Source organism: Hordeum vulgare, chromosome 5H, assembly GCF_904849725.1.
Source record: "Hordeum vulgare subsp. vulgare chromosome 5H, MorexV3_pseudomolecules_assembly, whole genome shotgun sequence".
Lineage (NCBI taxonomy): Eukaryota > Viridiplantae > Streptophyta > Magnoliopsida > Poales > Poaceae > Hordeum > Hordeum vulgare.
This window is the reverse complement of record NC_058522.1, coordinates 97,543,564-97,561,402: the sequence shown is the minus strand read 5'-3', so window position 1 is coordinate 97,561,402 and position 17,839 is coordinate 97,543,564. Positions and strand designations below refer to the sequence as shown.

The following is a 17,839-nucleotide window of genomic DNA, read 5'->3' as shown; positions in this document are numbered from 1 at the left end:
AACCAAATCCAAATCCCCCAAACCAGGAGCGAGGCGGTGGCGAGGCGGTGGTGTGGCGGTGATTCGTGGCCCTTTGTGTTGCCGGATGTGCATCTGGAGGCGACCAACTGTCATGCGGTGACGGAAGAGAAGAGGAGCGCAGCAGCAACAACCGCACCAGCAACAAGATTATCGCGGGAGAGGAGGAACTGGCCGCGCGTACGCCGTCCCTGACTTCCATTGCGGCGACGAGGGGAGGTGCTACCACCCCAGCAAGCACCACCGCGTCATTGCTGTGGAAGTAGGAGTCGCCGGCGTCATTGCTGCGGAAGTAGGAGTCGACGGCGGAACATCAGCAGTCCCTGGACACGCAGAGAAGAACAACAACCGAGGACTTCGCCGGAGGGTACATTTCGCTGCAGCTCCCCTTGGTGAGTTTATCCACTCTGTTTCAGATCTGTTCTATTCTCTGTTTTTGGCACATGTACTGCTATCCTAGGGGTCCTTCTAGTGCATGTGTACTGCTATCCTAGGTGGTTCTTCTAGTGCATGTATGGACGACTTGAGTTAGGGTGTGAATGCCTTGAATGCATGCCAGCTCCTGCGAGGGTTCATGATTGCTGAGTCCTAGATCAGGAAACATTGGTTATGATTTGCTGAGTTATGGTTGTTGGTTTGCTGAGTAGGTTGTGGGTTGTGGGGTGTGTGTTTTGCTGAGTTAGGGTCGTTGGATTTGTAGATCAGGCAAGTCCATTTTTGTTTGCTACATTTTTGTGTTTGAGTTGCCCAACAACAACACATGAGATTTTGTATCTCGGGAAGGGTTCGGGGCTCTTCTACATGAAAATGTGTTCAAGTCTAGTGATGTAGGGAAGGGAGGGGGTAATTTGCACTGAGTCCTCCATTGTTGGTTGTTGGTGTTCATTGTGGTCAGGTGACTGAAGATGGGAAGGCCACAGAGATATTTTTTTTGGTAGTGATGTTTTGGCTTTTGTTGTTGATGCAGTTATATCAGTTGTTAATGGCTCTTCAGTAGGACAATAGTGTTGTAATGTAGCTTGTTGATATTTGTTCAGTTGGTAGTAGGCATTTGGTTTTTATTCAGTATGCAGTAGTGTTTGCATATGTATCTTGTTGATTTTTGTTTAGTAGGCAGTAGTTTTGTATTGTAGTAGTTATCACCCTCATTTGTTTTGTTGATGCTAATTAGTTTGCTTGTTGGTTATTTGTCACCCATCTTTACAGTACAATTGTTGTTCATTTAGTTTTTGTTGCCTATCAGTCATAGGTTTTAGGTTCACATAGGTAGTATAGATGTTACATTGGAACTGATGTGTCCAAAAATGAATGGTTAACTGCATTTTTAGGGGCTGTTTTCTGCTAGATTCTGTATGTTTGCTGCTTATTTGTGTTTTATCATGTGTTTCCTAGGCTTTATATTTTCACTTGCCCAGTGTCTTATCATGTGTTGCCTAGGTTGTATATTACATTTTTCCTGTAGTGTACATTGCTATGCTTTTTAAGTAGTTTCTAATGTTGGAGCTCTCCTACTTAAGTAGTTTCTGTTTTGTTGGAACAGTCTAAATTTCATTTAGTGGACAACAATCCTTTTGGCACTTTTAGTCATGCTTTGTTACATGAATTTTTTAGGGTGCAAGATATACAGTTACAGCTTTTTTGTAGAACTGAATTGTTTCAGTTTTGCTTGATGTTCTTAATGTTTTCCTTTTTTCTACACAACAGAAAATAGATGGGTGGAAGAAGCAAAAAGGCAAAACAAGACAATCCTCCTGTAGCAAGCCATGATGAAGTTGCGTCTCATGGAAATGAAGAGCAGCAATCACAGGTGTTCGAATTTCTTTTGAAGTTTTATGTTATTTTTGTACATAACAAGTTTTTTTACCGATATTTGTGTCTTTACTCTTTAGCCACCGAGTGGTTCAACAATGATTGGGCAAAAGCATCAGAGTTTCCAGGCTATCATTCTACGAAGGAAGAGTCCTGATGATATTAATTCAAATCAGAGCCTAGACGGAGATTCTGAAAATGTAAATGCTGAAGGTCCAACTGTGGATCAACCTCAAAATACAAAACGACAGAAGACTCGAGGAACTGAGGTATTTGCATTTGTTGCATCTGTTTTTCAAAACCGTTGCCCAACATTATTGTCCAGTAATGAACATTATTGCTAATTATTTCCTTATTTTTTCATCTTGTTGTGCAATAGGGTCGTAGGACAGGGCATCACCTGCAAGGCTCTTCAAGTTGAACAAGGACTTGAATTTTGAGCAAAAAGGTGCCATCATTGAAAAAGAGTTTGGTGGCCTTCTGGACCTTGCAGCGAATAGCATGCCTGGTGATCTTAGCCAATGGATAATGAGGCATTATGATCCTGAGATGTCGCAGATAGTTATTTCGGAAAGGGGCAAGATTCCTGTAGATGCTGCAAGTGTCCGTAGGATATGGGGTTTGCCAAATAGGAGGAAGGTTTGCTTTGATAACCGTCCTGAAATCACAAAGGCAATGTACAACATTTACAATATCACCTCCAAGAATTCACCGACTCTCACAAATTGGTGCAAGATGATCAAGGAAATGAATGGATCTCATGATGATGACTTCGTCCGCGCTTGGCTAGCTCTTGCTTTTTCTTCCTTCCTTGCCCCCTCTACTAGTTTAAGTATTTCCCCAAAAAGCTTCCCAGCGGTCTGGGATGTCAATGTGATAATAGAGACGGGCATATGTCAGTTTGTTGTTGATCAACTGAAGCTAGCATTCACATTGGGTCGTCGCAACAAGAAGGTTGTTTGTTGCTGTGTCTTCCACATTGTTGTAAGTGCTTATAGCTTGTTTGTTGCTAGCATCAATTGTTTTTCAAACATCAACTAACTTCAAACATCTGGTTTTTTTGTCATCACACAGTTGTTGTATCTAGACTCGTTGGATGTTGATGAGCCAATTCCCAACTTGGTACCAAGGGTGTCAGTTTGGAATTCAGATTTAATTTCTAAAGTTATCAAGAAGGACAGGAAGGCCCTGGGAGAATACGGCAATTTGAGGGTAACCTCATTTCCTTTTCTTTTTCTGTTGCACTTTTTTCCCATGTGCAAATGCAATCATTTTTTGTTTGTAAGGACCTATGTTTTTTCTGAAGAAACCTGATGTACTCTACTGTATGAGGAAACTTAATTTGAAAGAGCAAGCAAGTTAATAAGATTTTCTGGGCAACTGCTTTACACATATTTTTAAGTACTTTTCAGTTTTAGTTTGAACTTGTGTTTTTATGACAGTAATTGCACATGTTTTGTACTACTTTTTGAAATTAATAGTAGGCAAACGATGGATAGTTTAACTATTCAACATTTTATATGTTTAAAATCAGCTAGTTTCTCTTGCAACAGAAGCAATTTATGCACTCAAAACTAGCAAACTACATACATTTTTCCTACAACTCTAACACCTACTGAATCTTAACTATCCATTATTTTTAGGAGGCATCAAGAAATCTGATAGTGGATGCACGCAAATTCATACAATTAGAATTACCATTTTTTTTCTTTTGAAGTATGCATCTGCCACATTTTGTTCTCACTCATTTTTTCCTCTTTTGATAACAAAAACACCAGCTTAAGACCAAGTTTTCACGGTCTGCGGATGATAGCTTGTTTGGAAGCGTGGATCACATCACCAAATTTGTTGCCACAAGATTGCCCGAGTCATATGACAAAACAGTAAGTCAACCGATGCTTGTTTCTTTTCCTGTAATAGTGATTCTCTTTTGTTGACCATCTTTTTTTACTTGATCCATTTTTTGATATCCTCAACAGATGGTTATTCTTATAATGGTTTTTATTGTCCACTTTTTATGTTTTGCAGAAGCAAAAGAAGCTCACACGGATGGTGCACGAAATGTGTTCTGTAATTTCACATGCAGTTGGAGAACTCGTGACTGGGTTTGGGAGGATCGATGATGATGAATGGGGGGCAAGGACACCAGATCCTGATGATGTTGAGACAAGCAGGCGACAGTCGAAGAGAAGACGTCAACAAGTACCAGCCAGCACAGACAGCTTGCCAAGTGACGAAGAGTCATTTATTTCTGATGATGATGGCAGTGAGGAAGATCATAGTGAAAATGACGAAGTTTCTGAGGACAAAGATAATGACGGCATCGAAGAAGATGGCAGTTCGGACAATGATGATGGTGACGAGGTGGGAACAAGTGTTCACATGGGGAGGGAAGTCGAAATTGATGGAAACAAGGACGAAGAAGATGAGGAGGAAGGAAAGGAAGACGATGATGATGATGAAGGTGATGACAACAAAGAAGAGAATGAAGATGATGAAGGTGATGACAACAAAGAAGAGAAGGAAGATGATGAAGGTGATGACAAGAAAGAAGAGAAGGAAGATGATGAAGGTGATGACAATGACGAAGAGAAGGAAGATTGTGAAGGTGATGACAATGAAGAACAGAAGGAAGATGATGAGCAGGGGGGTGATGAAGATGATGATGACGACAATGGAGGCAACGGTGGCTCAGGCGGCAACAGCGGCTCAGGCAGCAACGACGGCTCAGGCGACAACGAAGGCTCAGGCGACAACGGCGGCTCAGGCGGCAACGGTGGCTCATGCGGGACACCGCCCAACGTTGATGATGAACAATGCACACTACAATTTCTATTCGAAAAGAGGAGACACAACAAGAAGAAAAAAATCACTGGATGAGGCAGATAGCATCTGTGTGAGAGATCTTGTGATGACATGCCTTGAAACTGCTGCATCCCCAACCCCATGCTTCTCATTGTTTGAAGTGAGAGAAATGTTGGACATTGAAGACAGATCCCTTGCACTAGAAGCAAAGAGGATTTTTGAAGAGTTGTTGAGCGCAAAAGACTTGGATCTGCCATTCACATTCAACCCCGAGGAAATATGCCCAAAGGAGATTCACCGGAAAGTTATGAGAGAAATTGGTTCTGCACTTGAAGTTGGAGAACCAAAGCAAGTTGGTCACAACCAAGTTCGACTGCCTCCATTTCCTAAGAAGAAGAAGAAAAGTTTCAGCTTCATATTAGAGCCAATTGTGATGAATGAAACAGGAGGGGATCCACAAACATTTCATTCTGAAAATAGCTAATATGGCCAAGGGGGGAAGGCAAGGTAGCAAGCCATGAAAAAAATCGGGGCTTCTAAGCAGCAATACGAAGCAATAAATGAAGTAAAAGAGGCAAGTAATGGAAATGACGAAACACAACTGCTAAAAAGTATGCTACCAAGCTCGGTATCTCCAGGGTTAGGCTCAAAGCAGACTGGTAAACAGGCAAGTTGCACACAAGTTATGGCAACTCAGTCCAAGCAGGAGGCAAGTCCAACTGCTTTTCAGCCAAGTCTTGCAGAGGCAACACTTAATGCCACAAGAGTAGAACCAATTCAAGTTAAAAAGGGAGGCGACACTCTATCAGTCAGTAAAGAAAAACCTGGTGCAACACAACCTCTAGGTGACTTAACTTGCCAAGTTCCTTTTTTGTCTCGAGGAAATGTAAAGCAAGTAGGCAATGCTTTCCAGAGGGGCAAGTTGCAAGATCTCAAGGCATCACCACATGCTGCACTATTAAATGATGCAGGTCAGGAAAAGGAGAAAGAGAACATCCCTCCGACAGTGTCATGTATGGAGATCAAAAGGGAGCAAGACAAAATCGTTGAAACCACGACAAATATTTCAGAACAAAAGTTGCTAACAGCCCTAGGGAAATTTCCTGTTTGTTCAATTGCAAATGCCAAACATGAAGCCAAAAGTGTCTTAGATGTAGTACAAGCAAGTAGCCAGGAGAACCTTTTCCATTTATCTGATGTGGAGGACCGGTTCCAGAAGTTCATGTCTCTTAGTGGGAATTCAACAAATGCACTAGAAGTCAATGTTCTAGATGTCAGTGAGCTCTCAGCAAGGTTTGCTCATCCAAACAGCAAGAACCCCCAAATCAACCCCACAAAGATAGAACAACAACATCAAAGCAAAAGTGAAAGATCAGCTGCATTTTATAGTGAGTATTGCCCAGCACCAAGTTTTGATCTAGGCATTGATGATTTGCCCACAGCATCCGTAGATGACAGAGCACATCAGAGTGAGGGATCTAGCGGATTTGATGACCATGAGTTCAAAGAATTGTCTGTACCTATGCACCTAACTATTGAAATAATCGATGACGATTATGTTTTTGACCTTGAAGGCATAGATGAACCGTGTGCAGAAGCAGGCTGTTCAGATGGGATCATAACTGAGCAAAACATGTATCAAACTCCCCAAAAAAATTCCAAACAAGGAGAAGTGGGATCAGGCAGCAAGATTTATAGCAGCAGTAGCTCAGGAGAGATGCCCCCACAACGATTTGAGAGAAGGATTATCAAGCCACCTCCTTGCAAGAGGTCCCCATTCATTGACTATAATGAGAAAAAGGTCTATATGTCGAAACCGGAAGCAAATAGATTGTTTGCATCGGTTATCTTCCATGGGAGACTTAATGAAGAAGCATCACCAGATGCAGATACTAGGTATAACAATATGCTCATTCCATTTTCCTTGCAAGGTTTTTTGCAGAAATGCACTTTTTTAGGCAAGTTAATGCTTTTATGCAGGAAATTCAAACTAATTTTACAAGCAATCCAAATTATATAATATGGCAATTTTTGGTTTAGTTTGAAATGTTTTCTGCATTTTTTTATTTTTTTATTTCACCATCCCCTCATTGCTTTTTCATAGCTAGATGGTGGTAGGCAAATCAGGAAGGATTTTTTAGCTAAATGTCTTTGTTTCATTGCAGCGCAATGCTTATTGAATGTGGTGGATACTTTGTCACCGTGAGGGAGCTCGCAATGTCAATGAAGAAGGAAGGTTTTGTCATGAGCCATGTAATGGAAGTTGGAATTCAATCTATAATGTTCAACTTGCCACCAGACTCGAAGAAGGTGCTGATGCCGCTCAAGTTCTCGGTAAGAAAAGTTCAATCATTAATCCATCATTAATACATGTAGTTTTGCAATTATTTTCTTTTTTTCTGAATTTCTGCTCATGGTCATCCCCACATTATTCCTGTCACAAGATTTGGCTGCAAAAAATGGAATTGACCAGCAAGGAGATCATTTCTCGTTTCAAGAAATCAAATCACTTGGACCGTCAAGATATGGTAAGTAAAATAAAAAAATAGGGTTGACAACTTGCGTGCACTCATGATATTTTTTCGACTTTGCTTCTATCTTTACAAGTTGCTTACATGAGCACACAAAAAAAGTTTGCTAACATCGAACATGTGGCATGTTTTTTGCGCGGTAGTACTTTTGCACGTGTATTACTATTGAACTTGCTTATTTTCACTACTAACCACAGATTTCCTACTTTTCTAATAGATTATGTTCCCGGTTTTAGAGAACATTGACAAGAAAGAGCCAGTTACATGCAATCATTATTGGATTTTCAATGTGAACATCAGGGATCGATGTTTTGAGGTTCTTGATTCTTGGAGGACGCTTAAGAACAAGAGTCTAGATGTTTGCGCTAGGAAAATTGTTGCAAGTGTTCGTGTTTTGAGGGAAGATCACTATGCCAGGTCTCACACCTGTTTGGATGATTTTGGACTAGTCAACATTGATGTGCCACAACAAGACAACGAGTAAGCATCCAATCACACAGACACTGCTTTTTTAGACCTTGTCAAGTGACACTAGTACATAGAGTAAACCAGCTAACTAGAAAACATAATGTAAATGCATAGGTTCGACTGTGGTATTTTTGCCCTTACAATAGCAAACAGCTGGGATGGAAGGGCTGTTCCAAAATTCACTGCCAAGGATGTCCCAAACATCAGGAAACAGCTGACCAACTCATGGGTTGACAACGTGCACAACAATGCTCCATGGAAAGCCATCCTCAAGTTAGCAATGGTCAGTTTCTTTTCTTCCCTCACGTGTACTATTTCTTTAGTTCTTTTTCTGAAGTTTGCCAGTTTTTTAAAGATTAATGCATCATCAGCATTACGGAAATGCTTTTGAATTTTTTTTCACCGCGGGATGGAATTCTTTTGGACTGGGGGGAGTTGCTTGTATAAGTAAATTTGACCAGTCAACTCAAATGTCATATCCAAACATCCATAACTATATTTGTGAGGCAAGCTAATAATAAACACGATAAAAGAAAATTAATATCATCATTAAATAAGCAGAAGATTACTGCATCTTCAGCATTACAAATTTTTTGCATGTAATTTTATGGACCATCAGGGTGGGTTGCATGTATTCATTCTTTTGCTAGGCAATACAAAGCACAACAACACGCAACTCACATTCCATCAACGCGCAAAATAAACTACAATGTGAGGCACGATAGTCACAAAAACCATAAAACAGAATCCCATAGTATTACCATTACACAAGCACTTTTAGGATATTCAAACATATAAAACTTCAAAATTCTAGGGGAAAAAGTAGGAAGTTGACAATGCAATTTATTTTTCAACCATCCGTTCTTTGTGTGTACATCACACCAGTCTGGTCTTGCACTGTGCACCAGTGTGGTTAACAGACCCACAATAGCTGCACTTGTTTTTCCTCTTCGGGTGCAGCTCAAGTGTTGATTCAATTCTTTTTAACTTTGCCCTACCTTTTGGAGTTGATCTTGGAGGGTCTCTAGGAATTGTAGGGTCAGGTGTGGCAGTAGTTTCCCTAAAATGTGGTTCAACCATGGGAGCACCTTGCGCGGCCGCAACAATTGCATGCAGTGATGCTATATTGAGTGGCGGGTGTTCATGTCTAGCAGGAGGTTGCCCAATGGTAGTTGAAAATGCGCTGCCACTTTCTTCTTGCATTGTAAAAGAACCAGGACGCTGTCCACACCCACCATCAACTGATGCTGACGCTCTAGGCGATTGTTCAAGTGCAGCACTAGTCACATACATTGTGTTTGCTGCGTTACGGCCGTGATTTGGTTGTACATCCCCCATAGGTTGTGATGCAGGCGAGTTTGTTGGTCTAGGACCCATATGTGGTGGAACAGGGCCTCTCACTAGTGCTGCATCCCCAAATATTTGTGGCACAGCCCCTCTTTGTGTATGCACAGTCCTTGGCCTTGGCACTGGCGGTGGAGGCCCCCTGGGCAGTGTTGCAGTCCTACTGTTTGATTGTGCACTAGGGTTTGAATAGGCTGGGCGCATCAACAGCTCTAACAGGAATTTGGCTCAGCTTCAAGATCATTCAACCACCAAAGGAATTGCCTGGTGACATCGCATGGCCATACGTCAGCTTATAAAGGCCAGTTCTTTTGGTGCCTTTTTGAGCTTCTAGAATAAGCTGCCCCGTATCCAACTTATTATGGAAGCCCAACAAAAAATATTTATTTAGAAGCCTATTAGTCAAGTCTTAATTAGTAGACTTCTAAAGAAATAAATTTGATTGAAGCTTCTAGAATAAGCTGGGTAGGGGGTGTTAGGTTGATCTCTTCCCGAGTGGGCCCAACGGCCCATCGGACCCTGAACCACGCGCCCTGATCGGGAGCGTCCAACCCGTTATGGTTGGTGGGCCCCTGTGACCCGCGCTATATAAACAGAGGTGGGGGCCGGAACATGACTTACGAGGTTCGCCGTCGCCACACACCCCACCTAAAAACCCATCCGATCTAGAGTTAGCGCGGTGTTCACGGGAAGCTCCACCGACGCCACACCCTTCTCTGTCACAACCGCCGTCACCACCACACCGACGGAGGCCGGCGCGAGGTCATCAAGTTCTGGACAAGGTAAACTCCACCCTAATACCGAATGATATTAGCCGAGTCGATCTAGTAGATCAAACAATGGTATCGGAGGCACTCGGTTTTAATAGCTTTTTCGATAGAAAGAAAAATAACCGAGAAAGATCCCTCCCCACGACGAACCCTAGCAGGGCGAAGTACAATCCAAAGAAACGGAAAGATCACCGGAGAAGGGCCTTGGGCCCGCCGGTAAAGTAGTGTCGCCGCAAGGCCACACCTGTTCCTCTCGATCCCCACACGCATCGGCAAGCCGAGGGGTGGGGAAGAACAACACCACCCTTCGGTTGCAAAGCAAAGATCGGGTTGGATCCGAAAGCTAACAAAAAAAGGGAAAGAAAATGCAAACAAACCACCCCAACCGGGGCAAAGGGCACCACCACCGTGACCTTGACGGTGGCGCGTTCACCTTGGAGGTGCTCGTCGCGCGCCGGCAAATGAACGGAGATGGCGCCGCCGCTATGGATCTTCTCTGCACGGAAAAGAACAAAGGGGCAAAAGGGCCCCCTTGACGGCGGCACACTCTCCCTCAGGAGCTCGTGCGCACCGGCAAGAGGGGCGGAGGAGGCGCCGCTGCATCCCGTCTCCCTATCTCTATCTGTGTGAGAGTGGAGGAAAGAAGAGGCTAACGGGGGAAAGGGAGAGGGCTCGCGGTGGCTCGGCTGTGCTCACCGTCGGCCGGCCGCTGCTGCCTCGGGCGACGGGAAGGGGAGGGAGAAGAAGGGCACGCGCAGCGCGGTGGCCGACGTGCCTCCTCCCCGCCGCCGTTGCCGTTGCCGGGGGGAGCAGAGGGGGGCCGAGAGGCTTGCGCGGGAGGGAGAAGCCAGGGGCGCGCGAGAGAACCAGTGGCCCCTGCCCTCGAGCTGCTCGAGGACGAGCACAACGGCATGCTCGGGAGAGGATAAGTGAGCGGCGCTGGGGGAAAATGAAACTAGGGTTTCAGCCCCTGGTGGCTGTGGCCGGTTTTTGTTGCAAGAGAAATCGACGGGCGACCGTTGGATCATATTGAACGGCCCCGATCGGCCAGGAGGGGAAACCCTAGCCTAGCCGGGCCGTTTGGGCCACAACTAGCTGGCCAAAGGACGACGGGAGCAAGGGCCAGCCAGGCCGAAGTGGGCCAAAGGGAGGCACGCGATACTGTAGTTGCGGGTGTGCAGCTGCGCGAGGGCAGCTCGACCAAAAGGGCCACTCGGCCGGTTTAGGCCAATGTTTTTTTTATTAAAAAGTTTCTGTCTTTTTTTTGTTCAGTTTCTCTCGACATTTTTAGGCAGATTTAAAAATTGTTCATTCTATGAACTATTTTTCGATGAAAATCTTGCTAAGAAAAAGAAAGAAAAGTGACTAGTATCTCTAAAAGTCATATAAATTTTTCTGAAAAGAAAAATTAATAGTTTCTGAAAATAAAATATAATTTTTTCAGAAAAAAGAAAGGTTCATGGATTTTATAAAAGTATAATAAAGTTCATGAATTTTTTTGAAGTACCAGAATATTTTTTCAGTAAAGTACAAAAAGGTGCATGCATTTTATATTCACGTTTTCCGCTGCAAAGTCATTTTAATAGTGCTATTTTATGACGTAAATAAAGTTTAAAGAGAATAAACTTTAAGAGCATTTTCAAGTGATTGTTGAAGTAAATATGGTTATGTTATTTTTCTAACCAACGTTGTTAATAACATGATCATGTTGCATTATTGGCATTAAAAATGCAATTATTTCTATTATTTGCCCAACGGTAATATAGATTTATTTGCATAGGCAATTGTATGTTTAATTTGACCAACGTTAGATTAATGCATATAATTGTTGTACTCATCTCGCTTAAATTGTGATTTCAGGAGGTTTCCACCTAATGAGTTGACTCAAGGACGTCCCTACACTCACAGGTGATAATTACTCTGAGTGGAGGAAGAAAGTTGATATTGCTCTTGTCTACGCTGAGGTGGACTCGGTTCTAAAGGAACAACAACCCATTAAACCTCCGGAGCCAGTCAGAGACGCCAATGATGATGATGATGCATGGAAGAAAAAGAAGTGGGGTCATGCCACAGTGGAGATGTCCTACTCCATAAGGAACCAATATTGGGTAAATGCCAACAAAAAGTGTTTGGCATTTATAAAGAACACAATTTAGACCGCCATTGTGGGCTCAATTGCAGAGTGCACTTCCGCAGGAGAGATGGTAACAAAGATAAAGAGCCAGTTCACTCGTTCTTCAAAGACATATGCCACCCAGTTGATAAAACAACTGGTCACAGACAGCTACACTGGAGGTGGCCATGGCATAAGAGAGCACATCCTTTTGATGAGCAATACGATAGCCAAGCTCAAGCCCATGGATGCGTATCTGAAGATCAAACCAGCTCTCCTCGTCCACCTGGTCATGGCTTCGCTACCAAAGGAATTTGAGACTTTTGTTGTGAACTAGAACATGCAGATACATGGAAATAGAAAACGCAATAGCAATGTGTTTCCACGAAGAGGAGGGAATCAAAGCTTCACATGGTGGCTCCCTGAACTATGTGAAGGAAAAGAAAAAAGAATTTCCAAACCAACAAAGGTTCTACCTCAAAGCAATATGTTAAAGGTCCCGCTGACCTTTACCATATAGCTTTGAGGGAGAACCTTTGTTGGGTTGGAACTTCTTTTTCTTTTCCTTCACATAGTTCAGGGAGCCACCATGTGAAGATTTGATTCTCTCCTCTTCCTGGTAACAAATTGCTATTGCCTTTTCTATGTCCCATGTATCAAGCTGCATGTTGTATTTCACACCAAAAGTCTCAAATTCCTTTGGCAGCGAAGCTATAACCAGGTGGACGAGGAGAGCTGGTTTGATCTCCACATCCGCATCTATGGGCTTGAGCTTGGCTGCCGTATTACTCATCCGAAGGATGTGCTCTCTTATGCCATGGCCACCTCCAGTGTAGCTCTCTGTGACCACTTGTTTTATCAAGTGGGTGGCATATGTCTTTGAAGAGCGAGTGAACTGGCTCTTTATCTTTTTTAGCATCTCCTCTGCGGAAGTGCACTCTGCAATTGAGTCCCACAATAACGGTCTCAATTGTGTTCTTTATAAATGACAAACACTTTTTATTGGCATTTACCTAATTTTGGTTGCTTATGGAGTAGCTTATGGAGTAGGACATCTCCACTGTGGCATGATCCCACTTCTTTTTCTCCCATGCATCATCATCATCATTGGCGTCTCTGACTGGCTCTGAATGTTTAACGGGCTGTGATTTCTCCAGAACCCAGTCCACCTCAACGCAAACAAGAGCCATATCAACTTTCTTCTTCCACTCAGAGTAATTATGACCTTTGAGTGTAGGAACATCCTTGAGGCAACTCATTAGGTGGAAACCTCCTGAAGTTACAATGTAAGTGATGTCAGTATAGCAATCATATGCAATAATTTAATGTTGGCCAAATTAAACATACAATTGTCTATGCAAATAAATCTATATTACCGTTGGGCAAATGGTAGAAATAAATGCATCTTTTATGCCAATAATGCAACATGATTATGTTATTAACAACGTTGGTCAGAAAAATAACATAACCATATTTCAATAATGACTTTAATATGCTCTTAAATTTTATTCTATCTAAACTTTATTTACTTCATAAAAGAGCACTATTAAAATTACTTTGCAGCGGCGCAAAGGGCATGTTGTACATGTTAGTTATATATGTTGTGTCAAAGGAGATGCAATCATGATAAGATTCCATGTAAGCCTTCCTTGATGCACCATCGACCCAGAAAATATTTTCAACCCTGTCCTCCTCATCATACTTTATCTTATAAAAAAATCTAGATCTTCTTTCTGCTGATCTTTAAAGTATGCAACTGTCTCTATCATATCCCCTTCTTTTGTATCATCCTGGTTCAAGACCGTCTTGAGGTTTGTAATGTGCTTAGTTGTATAAGGGACAATGAGTTCCGTCCCATAGAATTCTGACATGATGTGCATCATACGACCTGCCGCCATCAAGTGACAATAGTGGTTAACCATTTTTTACACAAAAACAGTATCAAGAACAATTTCTATTTCTTAGATGAAGGCAACTCTAATGCAAAGTGTAGGCAAATCACAGAAGCTATATAACCAACTACGACAAAAATGTATCAGGCAATACACGAGCAAACTACACACAATAGTTATATGTTTCAAGCAAGTCAGACAGGAGTTGGAACCAAGAAACACAAAATTTGTTACTTGCTACTTGCAACTACAATCAGACCAATCATATGTAAGTCTATATGCACATCAAATTTGTTTTACCGACAATAATCAGGCAAGTAGAAACTCCCAATCGAGCACAAATCAGAGTTATGCAAGTTCAGCAACTAGAGTGTTAAACAAATCATGCATTATCATGCCCAGTTGCAAGCAAGTTCTTTGTTATTATCAAGCAAATAAGGCAGATGTTTTCAAGCAAGTCAGACAGGGAGTTGTAAGCAAGAAACAAAAAATTGTTAGGCATCTCCAGGGTGTCAAAGTTTTAACCATATGTTAATGTTGGTGCTCGTTGTAGGGGGCTAGGGGTGTTGTTTAAACCTGTAGTCAAATTGCAGTTATGAGGATGTGTAAGGAATTTCTTTTCTTCTACTGGGATCCCTTGGTGTGATCGCAGATACTTAGTGCCAACCAATGGATGGTTGTGCTTGCCAACAAAGTGGATCACTTCCCATCTGCCATCAATTAGTTTCACAACCATCTTAGCTTTACAACCAGTTTGCAATATTGTATGTCTCTTCCGCTTCTTGGTTGTCTTTTTGGTTTTACTGTCATCATCAAGGAAGACAATATCCTCATATTGATCATCATCTTTTGTTTCGTCAACAATTTCATCTAGCATAGGAATATTTTCTTCCCCTCCGTCATCGACCTTAGGCTTTCGAAACTTGTTGCAAACAAACTGCTGCTTTATCAACTCTCCAGTTTTTGCAGCTTTCCTTGAAGTATTCATTTTTATTGAAAAGCCAATCTACAATGAATAAGAATTGTAGTGGTTTTTTGCGCCTTCCAAAGTGTCGAACCTCATGCCCACATGAGGCTCCTTTGGTTGTGACCAAGCTTCATCATCATTTTCATCACCGAACCCATTAGCAACAGTCCCACCAGTATTGCTCGGTGCAAATGTGCCATCAAGGGTATGTCCATCACTCTCAGAAGCTACTGCTTCAGATATTTGTGTATTACCTCGAGCAGCCATCACTAGACTTGAGTACCCATCTGTAAAAATTCCTTCTGCAGCAGCAACACTGACTTTCTGAATCATAGGAGGATTAAGTGATTCCGCAACAAACTCTGTATTTCCAGCAGCATGTTGTGTACAGTACACATGATCACCATTATTTTCATCGAGTTCCTCATTCAGGTCAATCATCATCAACCTGATCATTTTTCAACATAAAAAAAGATGAAGCTAGTTAGCTCAACGACGCAACCAACTATTCATCATCAAATAGACGGAGCAAGATAGCTCAATGAAGCAAGCAAGTAGCACACTTAATACAAGCAAGCAAGCAGCACACTTAATACAACAAGCTGCTGCCTTCGTTTTCGCAGCTCATTAACTGAAGACAATGTACTAACTGTCTTCTCCAGCACATCACACAAGTTCAGTTCAGTGAAGCAACCACTTGATCAGTTGACTTGTCATTCCTAGCCTCAACTTTCTCCTTTCCTTTCTACAAGCAAGCAAATAAAACAGCACCCCAAGACCACCATAATCAGAGCAATAGAATAGATTCAGTTTTTTGTACAGTAGTTCTTACAAGAATAGCTTCAGTTTTTTGCATCAGTTTTTTGCCTCATAGTGAAACTATTCTTGCTCAAAAAGTACTAGCAATTTTCCTTACTAAAATCTTTGGACTACCATGTTTTCTAGCACTAATCAGGTGCTTAACAGGAGAAGCATGGAAGCATTCAGGAAAGCAGGAGAGATGCTGCAAACCAAAGAGATGGTGGATCCAACATGTTGGATGAGAAAGAGAATCCTGCAACCTAGAACACAACTGATTGTGGATGCATAAGGGGGGGAGGTGAGAAAATCTGATGGCTTTACCTCTGTGATTCTTCACCCTTCTGTTCTGCTATGCAATTCCTATGATTTGTGCTGCTTGTTTTGCTTGGTGAAGTTTCAGATCTGGGATGGGGCAACTGCCCCCTTGTTTGCTTGCTGGAGAAGAAGATGGGGAGGGAAAAGCTGCGTGTAGATGTGGAGGGAGAAGAAGATGCGCAGGGAAGATGTGCTTTTGGGAGAAAAGTAGTGTAGGGACTACCTTTTGGGATAAAAGTAGTGTAGGGACTACCTTTTGGGAGAAAAGTTTGTGGACCAGCGTGTTTTTGCTGGGTCTTTGGTGAACCCGCCGTGGTGCGCTGGGGACCAGCCTGACCAGCCCTTTCCTTCCTTTTTTTATATATGTGGGGACAAAAATTTATCTTTTATGGAAGGATGCCATGTAAGGCTAGCCAGCAGCCGGCTGCTGCCTAGACGCGTCTAAGAAAGTATTACGTAAACCAATTTTAACAGAACCACAACTTAAAATTGACTTTGCTAAAACTCCTCTAAAACTTTTTTTGCTAAAACTTATTCCAAATACTAGTTATCCAAACAACCCCAAAACAAAGAATCAAATACAAATCCAGAACATCCTATTATTCTTCCACACGTGTTCACAATTCACCCATTAATCTTCCAGACCAGAACAGTATATTATTCTTCCACACGTGTTCACAATTCATCCATTAATCTTTCAGACCACAGTACACTGTTACATAAATTATAACATAATCTTCCAAGTACAGTGGGAAATTAACATTCATAAATTGCAAAATAACAATGATGACGATGATGGAGTATCGCGAGAGCGGCGGCGGCTGTGAGCAGTATATGTAAAATCTACCGAGTGTAATAACCTGCATGATGGAGTAGTATCTCATCATAAACTTTTTCATAGATATATGTAGGGCTTGAAGAGAAAGAAGAGCATGCTGTACGACATGTCAGACTGTATAAGAGAACGATAAATACCAGTAGCAAGTTCATATTTACATAATGAAGTAAAAAATAATTCAAAATTTCAGTATCTTTGAGTATCTAAGTATAAATACTAATAAAAACAAAGAAGGATTGATTTGCAGCAAAAGATGTCTTTCACATACAACTAGAAAATGCAGTGGAAGAGGTCGTTGTTAGTGATGAACCCTGCTTTTCCGCCACATTGCTCCTGTTATTGCAGTGGGAGGGATTGTAAATCTTGTTCACAATTACTAGTGTCAAACAAATAGACATACAGTGAATGACTTTATCTAAATATCTAAAAGGTCAACACCAAATGAATACACAGTCAACATATGTGTGTCTGGAGCTTCAGTTTGAACATGGAGAGATCGCCAAAATATCTAATGAACAATCGACCATCCTACTACGAATTTAGGCACTAGATTTAGGGATTACATTTCCCCTTTGATTGTACTATCTACCACAACTACAATTATCCACACTAACGAAATTCTAAAAGTTACCCCTTTGATTGTCATATCACACTGCTGCTAGTCTCGCACAACCGTAAAAGATATCGAAAACAATTAATAGATAATTTTGCATCTGTCTACAATTCCCATATTCCCATATCCGTATCTCCATACCGTGTAACATAGGTTTGCGGTGAACAGGTTGGATTGGAAGCAAGCAAAGAATGTGCACTATGGTTTGAATAGTCTGGGAGCATCAACAGCTCTAACAGGAATTTGGCTCAGCTTCAAGATCATTCAACCACCAAAGGCATTGCCTGGTGACATCGCATGGCCATACGTCAGCTTATAAAGGCCAGTTCTTTTGTTGCCTTTTTGAGCTTCTAGAATAAGTTGCCCCGGATCCAACTTATTTTGGAAGCCCAACCAAAAATATTTATTTAGAAGCCTATTAGTCAAGTCTTAATTAGTAGACTTCTAAAGAAAGAAATTTGATTGAAGCTTCTAGAATAAGTTGGGTAGGGGGTGTTAGGTTGATTTCTTCCCGAGTGGGCCCAACGGCCCATCGGACCATGATCCACGCGCCCT

The 17,839-nt window shown here is 42.0% G+C and overlaps 1 long non-coding RNA gene across 1 annotated transcript; it reads right to left on the bottom strand.

The window, feature by feature from the left end:
* Nucleotides 1-12,908: 12,908 nt before the first annotated feature.
* Nucleotides 12,909-17,032, bottom strand: LOC123398522. Its single transcript, XR_006610172.1, has 4 exons — nt 16,940-17,032; nt 15,840-16,693; nt 14,327-15,165; nt 12,909-13,746 (listed from the first exon to the last, which is right to left on the bottom strand). It is a non-coding gene; the product is annotated as an uncharacterized LOC123398522 (long non-coding RNA).
* Between the last annotated feature and the right edge of the window lie 807 nt (nt 17,033-17,839).